The 13,123-nt window shown below is 54.5% G+C and overlaps 5 non-coding genes across 5 annotated transcripts; 3 read left to right on the top strand and 2 right to left on the bottom strand.

Annotated features, from left to right (window-relative positions):
* The first annotated feature begins 266 nt into the window (after positions 1–266).
* Positions 267–450, top strand: LOC123357601. Its single transcript, XR_006575581.1, has one exon. It is a non-coding gene; the product is annotated as a U2 spliceosomal RNA (small nuclear RNA).
* A 7,879-nt stretch (positions 451–8,329) lies between these two features.
* Positions 8,330–8,423, bottom strand: TRNAI-UAU. The gene is made up of 2 exons: positions 8,386–8,423; positions 8,330–8,365 (listed from the first exon to the last, which is right to left on the bottom strand). It is a non-coding gene; the product is annotated as a tRNA-Ile (tRNA).
* A 775-nt stretch (positions 8,424–9,198) lies between these two features.
* On the top strand, positions 9,199–9,272 carry TRNAN-GUU. Its single transcript has one exon. It is a non-coding gene; the product is annotated as a tRNA-Asn (tRNA).
* A 2,420-nt stretch (positions 9,273–11,692) lies between these two features.
* On the top strand, positions 11,693–11,766 carry TRNAN-GUU. The gene has a single exon. It is a non-coding gene; the product is annotated as a tRNA-Asn (tRNA).
* A 751-nt stretch (positions 11,767–12,517) lies between these two features.
* TRNAM-CAU lies at positions 12,518–12,589 on the bottom strand. The gene has a single exon. It is a non-coding gene; the product is annotated as a tRNA-Met (tRNA).
* Positions 12,590–13,123: the final 534 nt, after the last annotated feature.

Here is a 13,123-nt window from a genome sequence, read left to right on the forward strand (position 1 = left end):
CTGCCCTGTGAGGGGCACCCTATCACCATTACCCAGTCCGCTCATTTACTCACACCCACGACTATCCATAACCTGTTTGTATGAGTGATGTGCCCTCACTGCTTGCTGGCTGTACCTTGAACCCACCCACCGTATACCCCGCATTGGGGACATGACAGACTGTGTATATGTATATGCCGTCCAATACCCAAACGCTAACACCCCCCTACAACCTGTATGTTACCCCCAATGACACAATAACTGACGCTTCAAACACTTTGTATCGTTTATTTTTAAATATTCTCTAATAAACTTTAAATCTGTTCTTATCAGTTTAATATCTGATAGGTCCTTTATTTGAGGACTGTATATTAAATTGATTTTTCAAACAAGGGGATGGAATGGAGCTTGCTCTGTCCACCCCATGCATTGACCTGGTATTGCAGTGTCTCCAGGACCAGTGCCTCTCCTTCTGAGGAGAATTGTCTGGTTAAAAAGCAGAAAAAGTTTCACTTTAAAGATGCTGATTTGAGAAGTTTTTTTTAAAGTAGATGAAAAATCAGGTCTCTTTATCACTTTGGTTTCTTCATAACATATTGTTAAAATTTCTTGGGACTGTTTTCTGAGTCTACAGATGTGAGTTTCTTTGTCTTGCTAGAGGATTGTTTTAAAAGCTGGGATTCTTCTGTTTCCTTTGAATCTTTTTAATAATATGAGGGATGAATGCTTTCCGGACTGAGGGTCTGTTTGGGAGATGGTTGGTTTGGGGGGGTTTTGTGTGGGGGGGGTTTTGTGTGTGTGGGGGGACACACAGATTGGTAATATTCGAGGTCACATGTATATCAATAACTGGATGAGTTACACAGACTTCTCCCCACCCAGCCTACGTTCCATGTATCTTGACTGAGCCTGCCGCCCACCATCCCAGAGCAGAAGCCTGAAGCCTGAGCCCCACCGCACTCCCTCAATTACAGTCCAGGAGGCTGTGGCCACAATAAAAGCCCCTGGTGGCCACACTTGAGAAATGCTGGAGCCTCACAGTAAACAAATCCCAGCAGGTTTGTCACACCCTGTCCCCCACCCTGGGGATTTCCTGCCCTCTCCCACCCAGACCAACCTTCCTGGAAGTTCCCACCCCCTGTGTATTTACTGCCCTTTCTCCCCGCCAAGGGAACCCGCCAGCAACTCCCTGATAATCCCTCCCTCAACTGGCTCCACCGCAGCCATTTCCCTTCCCCGGCCCCTGGGAGGACGGAATGAGCTGGAGCAAAACATGGATGTTGCGCTGCAGCCTGTTAGGGCAAAAAGGGCAATTGGGGACATGTCAGAACAGGAAATCATTTCACAGCACAATTCCCCCCAGGCTCCTGCGACTGTGGGGCTTGTTTCCGATCCTTAGTCCGTTCACGTATCCGGGCAGAGTTCCTCTGGGCGGCATCCGCTGGCTCCCTTGACGCCTTCGAGGAGCAGTGGGCGCTGTCCGGGGTTCTCTGCTCAGTGTCCCCGTCAGGCTCCCTTCTTATGACTCTTTGACCGCACTCCTGTCCCTGTTCTTTTATTAGTTGTCTTCCGCAATTAGTGGGTTTCTGAGGCCCTGTGGAACCTCCCCTTAGGCTGGTGGGGGATGCGTTAGCATGGGGCGGGCTTTGGGTTTCCCGGAAACCCAATAGACACAGATATTCCAGCTTGTCCTGCATGTGACAGAAAAATTCAAATCTAGGGCTGTCAATTAATCGCAGTTAACTTACACAATTAACTTTAAAAAAATCATGATTAATCTGTTTTAATCACATCATTAAACAATAGAATACCAATTTAAATTTATTTTTGTTTTTCTACATTTTCAATATATTGATTTTAATTACAACACAGAATACGAAGTGTACACTGCTCACTATATATAGTTTTATTACAAATATTTACACTGTAAAATATAAAGTACTGCAGTGCAATCTCTTTATCATTAAAGTGCAACTTGCATATGTAGATTTTTTTGTTGCATAAGTGCACTCAAAAAGAAAACAATGTAAAACTTTAGAGTCCAGTCAGTCCTACTTCTTGTTCAGCCAATCGCTAAGACAAACAAGTTTGTTTACATTTACTAGAATAATGCTGCCCGTGTCTTATATACGTCACCTAAAAGTGAGAACAGGCTCTCTCATGGCACTTTTGTAGCCAGCGTTGCAAGGTATTAACGTGCCAGATATGCTAACATCCATATGCCTTCATACTTCAACCACCATTCCAGAGGACATGCTTCCATGCTGATAACGCTCATTAAAAAAATAATGCGTTAATTTGTGACTGAAGACCTTGATGAAGAACTGTATGTCTCCTGCTCCATAGTTTTATCCGCATTCTGCCATATATTTCGTTTTATGGCAGTCTTGGGTGATGCCCCAGCACATGTTGTTCACTTTAAGAACACTTTCAATGCAAATTTGACAATACACAAAGAAAGTATAACGTGAGATTTCTAGAGATAGCTACAGCGCACGACCCAAGGTTTAAGAATCTGAAGAGCCTTCCAAAATCCAAGAGGGATGAGGTGTGAAACATGTTGCACAAGTCCTCAAAGAGCAACACTCTGATGCGAACAGTACAGAACCTGAACCACTAGACAGGAAAATCAATCTTCGGTTGGTGGCAGGGCCGGCTCCAGAGCTCAGCGGGGCAAGCAGCCGCCTGGGGCGGCCCTTTCCCGGGGGGGGCGGCAGGCTGGGCCGGCGGACCTGCTGCAGTCATGCCTGCGGGAGGTCCACCGGAGCCCCGGGAGCAGCGGACCTGCCGCAGGCATGACTGCGGAGGGGACGCTCGGCCGGCGGCTCCAGTGGACCTCCCGCAGGCATGACTGCGGACGGTTCGCTTGTCCTGCAGCTCGGCTGGACCTCCCGCAGGCATGCCTGCGGCAGCTCAACCGGAGCTGCCAGACCAGCGAACCGCCCGCAGCTGCGGGAGGTCCAGCCGAGCCGCGCGACCAGCGGACCTTCCGCAGTCATGCCCGCGGGAGGTCCGCTGCTCCCACGGCTCGGGGGCGCCTCCCGGGCATGACTGCTTGGGGTGGCCAAATTTGTAGAGCCGCCCCTGGTTGGTGGCATCTGACTCAGATGAGGAATATGAATGTAGTTTGGCAGGGGCGGCTCTAGCCATTTTGCCACCCCAAGCACGGTGGCACGCTCTGCCGGTCGCCTGTCCCGCGGCTCCGGTGGACTTCCCGCAGATGTGCCTGTGGATGTGCCTGCGGATGCTCCACCCCAGCCGCGGGACCAGCGGACCCTCTGCAGGCACGCCTGCGGGAGGTCCACCAGAGCCCCCTGCCGCCCTCCCGGGACCAGCAGAGCACCCCCCATGGCATGCCGCCCCAAGCACGTGCTTGGCGTGCTGGGGTCTGGAGCCGCCCCTGTACTTTGGATCGTTATCGAGCAGTACCTGTCATCAGCATGGAAGCATGTCCCTGGCCTCTGATTGCTAGAAGCTGGGAGGGGAGAACAGGGGCTGGAGCTCTCCATGGCCGCCTGGTCTGGTCACTCCCTCTGAAGCCCATAGCCAGGGCCAGCCTTAGGGGTGGGTGACACCAGGGAATTACCCAGGGGTACCATGGTCAAGGGCGGTGCTGTACGGCAGCAGAGAGGTGTGTGCTGCCGGTGTAAAGTCAGAAACTGCTCCCGGCTGGCAGGGGAGTGCTGCTTGGGGTGGTGCCCAGATTTCTCCCTGCTCCCTCCCGGCATAGGAACATGGGGGGAGGGAGGGGAAGAGAAGGGGGAGATGGCGGTGATGAGCGGATACTGCTCCCCCCAATGTTCCTCCGGGCCCCCCTAGGGGGCTGTGAGGGGGGAGCAAGGAGCGACATCGGGGCTCCCTGCATCCAGGTCACCTTCCCCACCTGGGCTGCATAAGGGGAGGACAGAGAGCAACAGCCCAGCCCCCCCGCTCCGGGACCGCCCCTGGCCGCGAGCGGGATTCGAATCCCAACGGCCGTAGCGCGCGCTCGGGGGGGGCGGGGGGCAGCGCAGCCTCGGGGCGAGGGAACCGGGGCCTCCCGCCACGCGCCGAGTCCCTGTCCCGCGCTCTCTCCGCCAATCAGGGAGCGGGGAGGGGCGCGGCGAAGTGACGTGTTACGGCCCCTCCTCCAATAGAAGGTCGCGTGTAAGAGAGAGAGAGACAGAGAGAACTACGCTTCCCAGTGTGCACCGGGAGGGGGCGCGTTGCCGTCACTTCCGCTCTGAGACGAGCCAGGAACTACAACTCCCAGCCTGCCCCGGGCGCCTCCGTCCTCCCCAGCCCAGGTAAGGGCGGGTCCCTGGGTCAATCTGACACCTCCGCCCCCCAACGCAACTCCTCATCCCCGCCCCGCCCCCAGAGAGCCCCGGCCCCGGCCCCGCCCCCCCGGTGCAGGGTATGACGCTGCCCCGCGCAGGAAAGTGCTGCGCCGCTTCGCCCCTTTCACCCCCCTCCCCGGCACAAAGCGGCTGGTCGGGGCGGGGGGCGAGAACCGGGGGGGAGGGCGAAGCTCCTGCTGCGGAAACGCCCCCCCCAACCCCTGGCGGGGGCGGGGCCGGTTCCGGCTCTGTCCGGGGACTGGATCCCTGTGTCCGCCCCGCGGGGATGTTCCCGGCGCCCCTTGTTCGCTGGGGCTGTAACCCCCCCCCCCCCGGCTGGGTGTGAGCGGGGCTGGGTGTGTCCGACGGGCCTCGGCACCGGCCGCGTGTCACCCCCCGACTCCCGCTGCCCCCGGCCCCTCCCCCGGGGGAGCCCGGCTCCAAACACCCGCTACAGGGACAGTGTCACCCCCGGACAGACCCGCCCCTGCCCTGAATGAGTCCTTCCCCCAGCCCCGCTGTGCCTGCCCCTTCCTCAAAGCCCTGCCCCCCCACGCTGTGCCCACCCCCCAAGCCCTGCCCTCACGCTGCCCCTACCCCCCGAGGTCCCCCCCTCACATCGCCTGGTCCCCCTAATCCCCGCCCCTTTCCCTGAAGTCCTGCCCCGCCCCTTCCTGCAAGGCACCACCCTCCCATTGCCCCTTTTCCCCAATACTCCACCCTCACTCTGCCCCTTCCCCCCGACTCCCCACTCGCGCATTGCCCCCCCAATACACCCCTCCCCTGCACCCTTTCCCCAAGGACCCACCCCCACATGGCCCCTTCCCCCGAGTTCCCGCCCTTCAGCTTCCCTTTTGTCCTCACCCACAACTATTTCACATTTGGGGACAATATATATCTTCAAGTCAGCGGCACTGCTATGGGTACCCGCATGGCCCCACAGTATGCCAACATCTTTATGGCTGACTTAGAACAACGCTTCCTTAACTCTCGTTCCCTAACGCCTCTACTCTACTTGCGCTACATTGATGACATCTTCATCATCTGGACTCATGGAAAAGAAGCCCTCGAGGAATTCCACCGTGATTTTAACAATTTCCATCCCACCATCAACCTCAGCCTAGACCAATCCACACAAGCGGTCCATTTCCTAGACACTACTGTGCTAATAAACGATGGTCACATAAATACCACCCTATACCGGAAACCCACTGACCGCTATACTTACTTACATGCCTCCAGCTTCCATCCCGGACACACCACACGATCCATTGTCTACAGCCAAGCTCTAAGATACAACCGTATTTGCTCCAATCCCTCAGCCAGAGATAAACACCTACAAGATCTCTATCAAGCATTCTTAAACCTACAATACCCACCTGCTGAAGTGAAAAAACAGATTGACAGAGCCAGAAGAGTACCCAGAAGCCACCTACTACAGGACAGGCCTAAAAAAGAAAATAACAGAACACCACTAGCCATCACCTACAGCCCCCAACTAAAACCTCTCCAGCGCATCATCAAGGATTTACAACCTATCCTTAAAGATGATCCCTCACTCTCACAGATCTTGGGAGACAGGCCAGTCCTCGCTTATAGACAGCCTCCCAACCTGAAGCAAATACTCACCAGCAACCGCACACCATACAACATAAACACTAACCCAGGAACCTATCCTTGCAACAAAGCCCGATGCCAGCTCTGTCCACATATCCATTCAAGTGACACCATCATAGGACCTAATCACATCAGACACGCCATCAGGGGCTCGTACACCTGCACATCTACCAACGTGATATATGCCATCATGTGCCAGCAATGCCCCTCTGCCATGTACATTGGCCAAACCGGACAGTCTCTACGCAAAAGAATAAATGGACACAAATCTGACATCAGGAATCATAACATTCAAAAACCAGTGGGAGAACACTTCAACCTCTCTAACCACTCAGTGACAGACTTGAAGGTGGCAATTTTGCAACAAAAAAACTTCAAAAACAGACTCCAAAGAGAAACTGCTGAACTTGAATTAATATGCAAACTAGATACTATTAACTGTGGCCTAAACAAAGACTGGGAATGGTTGGGTCATTACACCAATTGAATCTATTTCCCTATGTTAAGTTCTCCTCACACCTTCTATGGGCCATCTTAATTATCACTTCAAAAAGTTTTTTTTCCTCCTGCTAACGATAGCTCATCTCAATTGATTAGACTCTGCCTGTTGGTATGCATACTTCCACCTTTTCATGTTCTCTGTATGTATAAATATTCCCTGTCTGTGTGTTCCATTCTATGCATCCGAAGAAGTGAGCTGCAGCTCACGAAAGCTCATGCTAAAATAAATTTGTTAGTCTTTAAGGTGCCACAAGTACTCCTGTTCTTTTTGCGGATACAGACTAACACGGCTGCTACTCTGAAACCTGTTAGAATAGAGATATTCAGGCTGTCTGTACAGGCCTAGACTTTAAGATCTTAGGTGCATTTTTTCACTTAGCTAGTGACAGGGGTATAACACAAAGACCCAAAATCCCAGTCTGCCTGTGTCTGGGCCTTCTCTCCCTCGGAGAGTCTGAGCCCTTGTTCGTAGGCTCAGGCCTTTGGCTAAGCAGCAGGGGCAGCCATAAGCTGGGAAGCGAACGGTCCCATCCTCACCTCCCAAACCCGTCACACTGAACTAAGGTGGGGTTGGGCTCTTAGGAAGACGATCCTGTCCCGATAGTGCCCATCGCCACCAGATAAAGAAACAGATCTTAAGAGAGCATCCGGTCTGGCACGAAATCCCTTCTCAATGGTTGTGGTTGTGAAACCCTCATTTCTGTAGGGTTTATCTTTCTGGCCCCCACTTTTCTATTGTCAATCTGTCTGGTTCTCTAATTGTTTCTGTCTGCCGCCGAATTAATTTTGCTGGGTGTAAGTTAATTAGGGGAGTGGGATGTATTTGGTTAGAGATTTCTGTTACAATAGGTTAGAATTGGTTAGTTACAATGATTGGTTAAGGTCTAGCTGAGACTATTACTGTGTAAACTGGGGTCAGACAGGAAGTGGGCGGGGAAATTGGAATCATGCTAACGGGGGGGGGGGGGGGGGATGGGACTAGGGAACGGGGAACAGGGACAGAGGCCAGGCTCTGCGGTGTCAGAGCTGGGAAGGGGGATGTGGGGTAAACACTCTGCAGTGTCAGAGCTCATAGACTCATCGACTTTAAGGTCAGAAGGGACCATTATGATTGTCCAGTCCGACCTCCTGCACAACGCAGGCCACAGACTCTCACCCACCCACTCCTGTAACAAACCCCTGGCCTATGTCTGAGCTATCGAAGTCCTCAACTCGTTGTTTAAAGACTTCAAGGTCAGAGAATCCTCCAGCAAGTGACCCGTGCCCCATGCTGCAGAGGAAGGTGAAACCCCCCCAGGGTCTCTGCCAACCTGCCCTGGAGGAAAATTCCTTCCCGACTCCAAATATGGCGACCAGCTAAACCCTGAGCATGTGGGCAGGACTCACCCGCCAGCACCCAGGAAAGAATTGTCTGTAGGGATGTGGGGTAAACGCTCTGCGGTGTCAGAGCTGGGAAGGGGGACACTGGGGAACAAACTCTGTCGGTCTATAGAGATAAGTCCGACTGGTGTGAAGGGCTTCGGAATCTGCTTGCTTGGAAACTAACCCCAGTAAACATCCCTTTGTCTGCGCTTCCCACTTCTGGTCTTTTGCTGCTTGCTGTCTGCGTGACAAGAACCAGGGAAGTGGGCGGGGGAAGGGAAAGCCCTCTAACAATGGCTCCTTGCTCCTCTCCCTCCAGGCTCAGGGGTCAAGGATGGGCAGGACTCCAGGCTCTGCTTGACGGATCCTGGCACAGGGGCTGCAGGAGGGATGGGGAAAGGATTTCAGGTTCTGACCTGTGCTCTGGAGAGGAGGTAATAAGTGAAGGGGGTGTTTTTGACTCTTCCCCTGCCTCAGGGTCCCCAGGGCTAGAATTCTACATTCCACGGGGCCAAATAACTGTGTGAAGCCATTTGGCTAATGAAAACCAGTGCTCCAGGTGAGGCTTGAACTCACAACCTCAGCATAGCTCCTCTCAGCACTGCCCTATAAGTACTGCGCACTAACCAATTGTGCCACTGGAGCACCTGTTAATTGTGAACCTCCAAAATCCCTAGGTTGATACAGGCAAGGAGTGACCCCAAAACATTCTCAGTGGAGCTGAGAGCAGGTAGCGACAAGTGTTGTACTCGGTGGGGTGGATTCTTCTTAAGGGTTCCAGGCACCATTTGACCCTTTTGTTCTTCTCTGTGTAATAACAGAGCTGGTTAAGACTCAATGGAGAGTCTTGCTGCAGACCAACAGAGCTGAAATCACTGATAACCAGCTCTAAGCATTAGTCCTGCTTTGGGACAGTGTCTCTCATGCAAGAAACTGCCCAGTCTGTGCTAGCAGTGAGGCTCCCTCACTAACAGCTGAAATCAGGGAGAGCTGTGTGAAGTGCAGGGATCCAGGGGTGCCTGAACAGGGGGGAACAACACCCCAGGACTTTAAAAAATGGGAGGGCTCTGCCTTGCCACTTTGTAATGACCGTAAGGGCGAGTGAGGGTGGGGAGGGGACGGAGAGCAGTGAGCGGGAGGAAGGATCTTGGGGGATGAGGCAGTGTAGGAGCGGGGCATTGGGGAGGGGGTGGTGAAGGGGCGTGGCCTCGAGTAGAAGGGGTGGGGCTACTGCTTGGGCTCTGGTGGCCACCACTTTTAGGCAGCGCCACCCAGGCGGGGGGGCAAGTGGGGCAAAAAAACCCTCCATAGCAGTCCAGTTCCTTTGCTGTTGCTTGGCTAACCACTGCATGCATGTGCTATACCGTATGCCCTGAGCTGATTCCCGGCTTTTGGGCTCAATACAGCCTTGCCCTTCCATGTCTCTGTGGCGCAATGGGTCAGTGCGTTCGGCTGTTAACCGAAAGAATGGTGTTTCGAGCCCACCCAGGGACGAGGCTAAGCCCGTGCTAATTCCTTGCTTCCCTGAGGCCTGTGGGGGGAGCCTCAAAGGTCCCATTTTGCTGCCTCAGTGCTTTCAGCTGGTGGTCCAAAGAGCAGGCTGGATGCCATTCAGAAACCCATCTGCCAGCAGCCGTGCCGGAGGCTCAGGCTTAATCCTCAAAGCGGAGCACAAAAACTTTCAGCCGGGAACATTTCGCTCCCTTCCCGCCTCCGCCCAAGCGGCAAGGGAGAAGCGGAGGAGACAGGCCGGCTCAAAGACGCCTCCTTCCCTGTACGCTGTGCAAAGCTCTTGGCCTGCCTCATGCCTCGTCAGGAAAGCGCGGCCATGCGGCCCAAGCCTGAGTCACGTCCGCGGCCTGGCCTGCCCCGCCCCGGCTGACGGCGCGCAGAGCCACGCGAGTCAATGGCAGGTCGAGTCGGGAGCCTCGGCTCTTTCCCCTGACAGCCACACACACAGCGCTGCCTAGCGCCCCGAGAGCCTCCCTCGTGTTCTCCCGCAGCAGCCGCCTGCCGGTGTGGGTGGGAAAAGGGGACCAGGAAGCACTGCAGCCTCATTCCGGGACAGGAGGCCCTCGCCACGCCCAGGCCTGCCTCTTGCCTTCAGCCCAGGCAGCCAGAGGTGCCAGGGAGCTCCCTGGCAGGCCGCCGCTTCGCCTCAGCCACCTCTTGGCCTCATGGCCTAGGCTCTTGGTGCTCTGCTGGTCACTGGCTCGCTTGAAGGCCCAGAGGGAAAAGAAACAAGCGCACGCGTAGCAGAGGATGGTTTCGATCCATTGACCTCTGGGTTATGGGCCCAGCACGCTCCCGCTGCACCACTCTGCTGCTTCTTCACACCCTCCCCCTGCCACCTAGCCACCACTATCCGGATTAGTGCCTTACACGCTCTCGCTCTGGCAGGCAGATGCGCAGGCTGCTAGGCAGCTGCCCTGATCACAGGATTTTACAGCTAGCTTCTACAGGGTAAAAGGGATCTATTTGGGATTTGGACCCCATTGGGAGCTGGGTAGCTGAGTGCCGGAGACGGGAGCACTTCTTAAACTGTTTTCAGTTACGCTTTCAAGCTTGTGGGGGACGAGGTTCAGCCTTGGATCCGTGTCTGCAGCAGGCAAGCATCTCTGGCTCAATCGCCCCCCGCCGTATTAGCAGACTAAAACACGGAGCGAACGCACACGCCTTGCAAAGGAACAGGAGCCGGGATCTCAAACAAAAGTCAACATTTTATTAAGATGAGGTTCAAAGAAAAAAAACGTATACGGTACAGAGTTTCAGCGTAGAAGTTTCTGGTGCTCAGGGAACAACATACAGCTTACCCAAGGGGTGCAAAGTTCTGTTTAAAATGGGGTGGCGTAAGAAATACATAATCTGCAATAGTCCAGACTGGGGGTAAAAGGTTAACGTACAGACACTGAGTTAGGAGGGTATGTTGTCCATATGAGGGTTACGTTCGGGTGTGGAGTATAACGAGCGGTTACGACGCTGAGGATGGATTGACCCGCGTTTGGTGAGGTTTAACGTTCGGTGTTTTGGAATCTTTGCCACAATGTAGTTGAAGCAGGGTCAGTATGAAGTCTGCCCTGCCATCTGTTGGTGATGTGTTGTCAAGGCCTTTTGGGGCTGATGTCATTTGCATAGTTACACCCACCCCGGATTGCATGATGGGAGTGCTTGTCCAAACGGTCATTTCAGCTGCTTGCGATATCCCCAGTCTCTTTGTTATTGGGGCAGGAGTAATCCAGTGTATTTTCCTGTTGATTTTGGATCAAGGACAGAGTAACTGTACCTGGCATTTGAGGCCTGAGAGCGTCACCCTCGTCTGAAAAATACTCACCATTAAGGGGTATGGGTTCCTAACAGGAGCGTGTGGAGGGAGGTAGAAATGGATGTTTGTTGGTCTCTTGCAGGTGCTGCTGCTGATGTCCTTTCTGTTGTCCCTGGTGTGGAAAGACAGAGGCGGTTTTGAATCTCTTAAAATTGTTATTAGTGCTGCAGTTGCTCGCCCTAAGCTTATGTCGTTAGATCTTTTTCACGGTGTATTTTGGTCCTGAGAGGTAAAAGGTGTGTTGTTAGGGAGTGAGGTAGCAAACGTTAGTTACAGAGGTGGTGCATGTGCCTCAGAAGTCGTGTGACCCTCACCCGCACCCTTCCAAGAGTCCAGAATTTGCATAAACCCACCCACTGTCCTGTGACTAACAATCTCGCTCTGCTAACTCTTCCAGCAAAACAGGCCAAAGAAAGTGTATGCGAGCGCTGTACCACAGCCCCGTTGCTCTTTTCGGTTCCTTCCCACAGAACTTTCGCTCCATACCAGTCCAGTTCCTTGCTGTTGCTTGTCTAACCACTGCATGCATGTGCTATACCGTACCCTGAGCTGATTCCCGGCTTTTGTGCTCAATACAGCCTTGCCCCTTCGTGTCTCTGTGGCGCAATGGGTCAGCGCGTTCGGCTGTTAACCGAAAGGATGGTGGTTCGAGCCCACCCAGGGACGATGCTAAGCCTGTGCTGCTTCCTTGCTTCCCCGAGGCCTGTGGGGGTGCCTCAAAGGTCCCATTTTGCTGCCTCAGTGCTTTCAGCTGGTGGTCCAAAGAGCAGGCTGGATGCCATTCAGAAACCCATCTGCCAGCAGCCGTGCCGGAGGCTCAGGCTTAATCCTCAAGGCCGAGCACAAAAACTTTCAGCCGGGAACATTTCGCTCCCTTCCCGCCTCCGCCCAAGCGGCAAGGGAGAAGCGGAGGAGACACGCCGGCTCAAAGACGCCTCCTTCCCTGTACGCTGTGCAAAGCTCTTGGCCTGCCTCATGCCTCGTCAGGAAAGCGCGGCCATGCGGCCCAAGCCTGAGTCACGTCCGCAGCCTGGCCCGCCCTGGCTGACGGCACGCAGAGCCACGCGAGTCAACGGCAGGTCGAGTCGGGAGCCTCGGCTCTTTCCCCTGACAGCCACACACACAGCACTGCCTAGCGCCCCCAGAGCCTCCCTCGTGTTCTCCCGCAGCAGCCACCTGCCGGGGTGGTGGGAAAAGGGGACCAGGAAGCACTGCAGCCTCATTCCAGGACAGGAGGCCCTCGCCACACCCAGGCCTGCCCCTTGCCTTCAGCCCAGGCAGCCAGAGGTGCCGGGGAGCTCCCTGGCAGGCCGCCGCTTCGCCTCAGCCACCTCTTGCCTCATGGCCTAGGCTCTTGGTGCTCTGCTGGTCACTGGCTCGCTTGAAGGCCCAGAGGGAAAAGAAACAAGCGCACGCCTAGCAGAGGATGGTTTCGATCCATCGACCTCTGGGTTATGGGCCCAGCACGCTCCCGCTGCGCCACTCTGCTGGTTCTTCACACCCTCCCCCTGCCACCTAGCTGCCACTATCCGGATTAGTGTCTTACGCGCTCTCGTGCTGGCAGGCAGATGCGCAGGCTGCTAGGCAGCTGCCCTGGTCACAGGATTTTACAGCTAGCTTCTACAGGGTAAAAGGGATCTATTTGGGGTTTGGACCCCATTGGGAGCTGGGTAGCTGAGTGCCGGAGACGGGAGCACTTCTTAAACAGTTTTCAGTTAAGCTTTCAAGCTTGTGGGGGACGAGGTTCAGCCTTGGATCCGTGTCTGCAGCAGGCAAGCGCGTCTGGCTCAATCGCCCCCCCGCCCCGCTGTATTAGCAGACTAAAACCCGGAGCAAACGCACACACCTTGCAAAGGAACAGGAGCCGGGATCTCGAACAAAAGTCAACATTTTATTAAGATGACGTTCAAAGAAAAAAAACGTATACAGTACAGAGTTTCGGCATAGAAGTTTCTGGTGCTCAGGGAACAACGTACAGCTTACCCAAGGGGTGCAAAGTTCGGTTTAAGATCGGCTGGCATAA

Source organism: Mauremys mutica, unplaced genomic scaffold, assembly GCF_020497125.1.
Source record: "Mauremys mutica isolate MM-2020 ecotype Southern unplaced genomic scaffold, ASM2049712v1 000835F_np12_obj, whole genome shotgun sequence".
Lineage (NCBI taxonomy): Eukaryota > Metazoa > Chordata > Testudines > Geoemydidae > Mauremys > Mauremys mutica.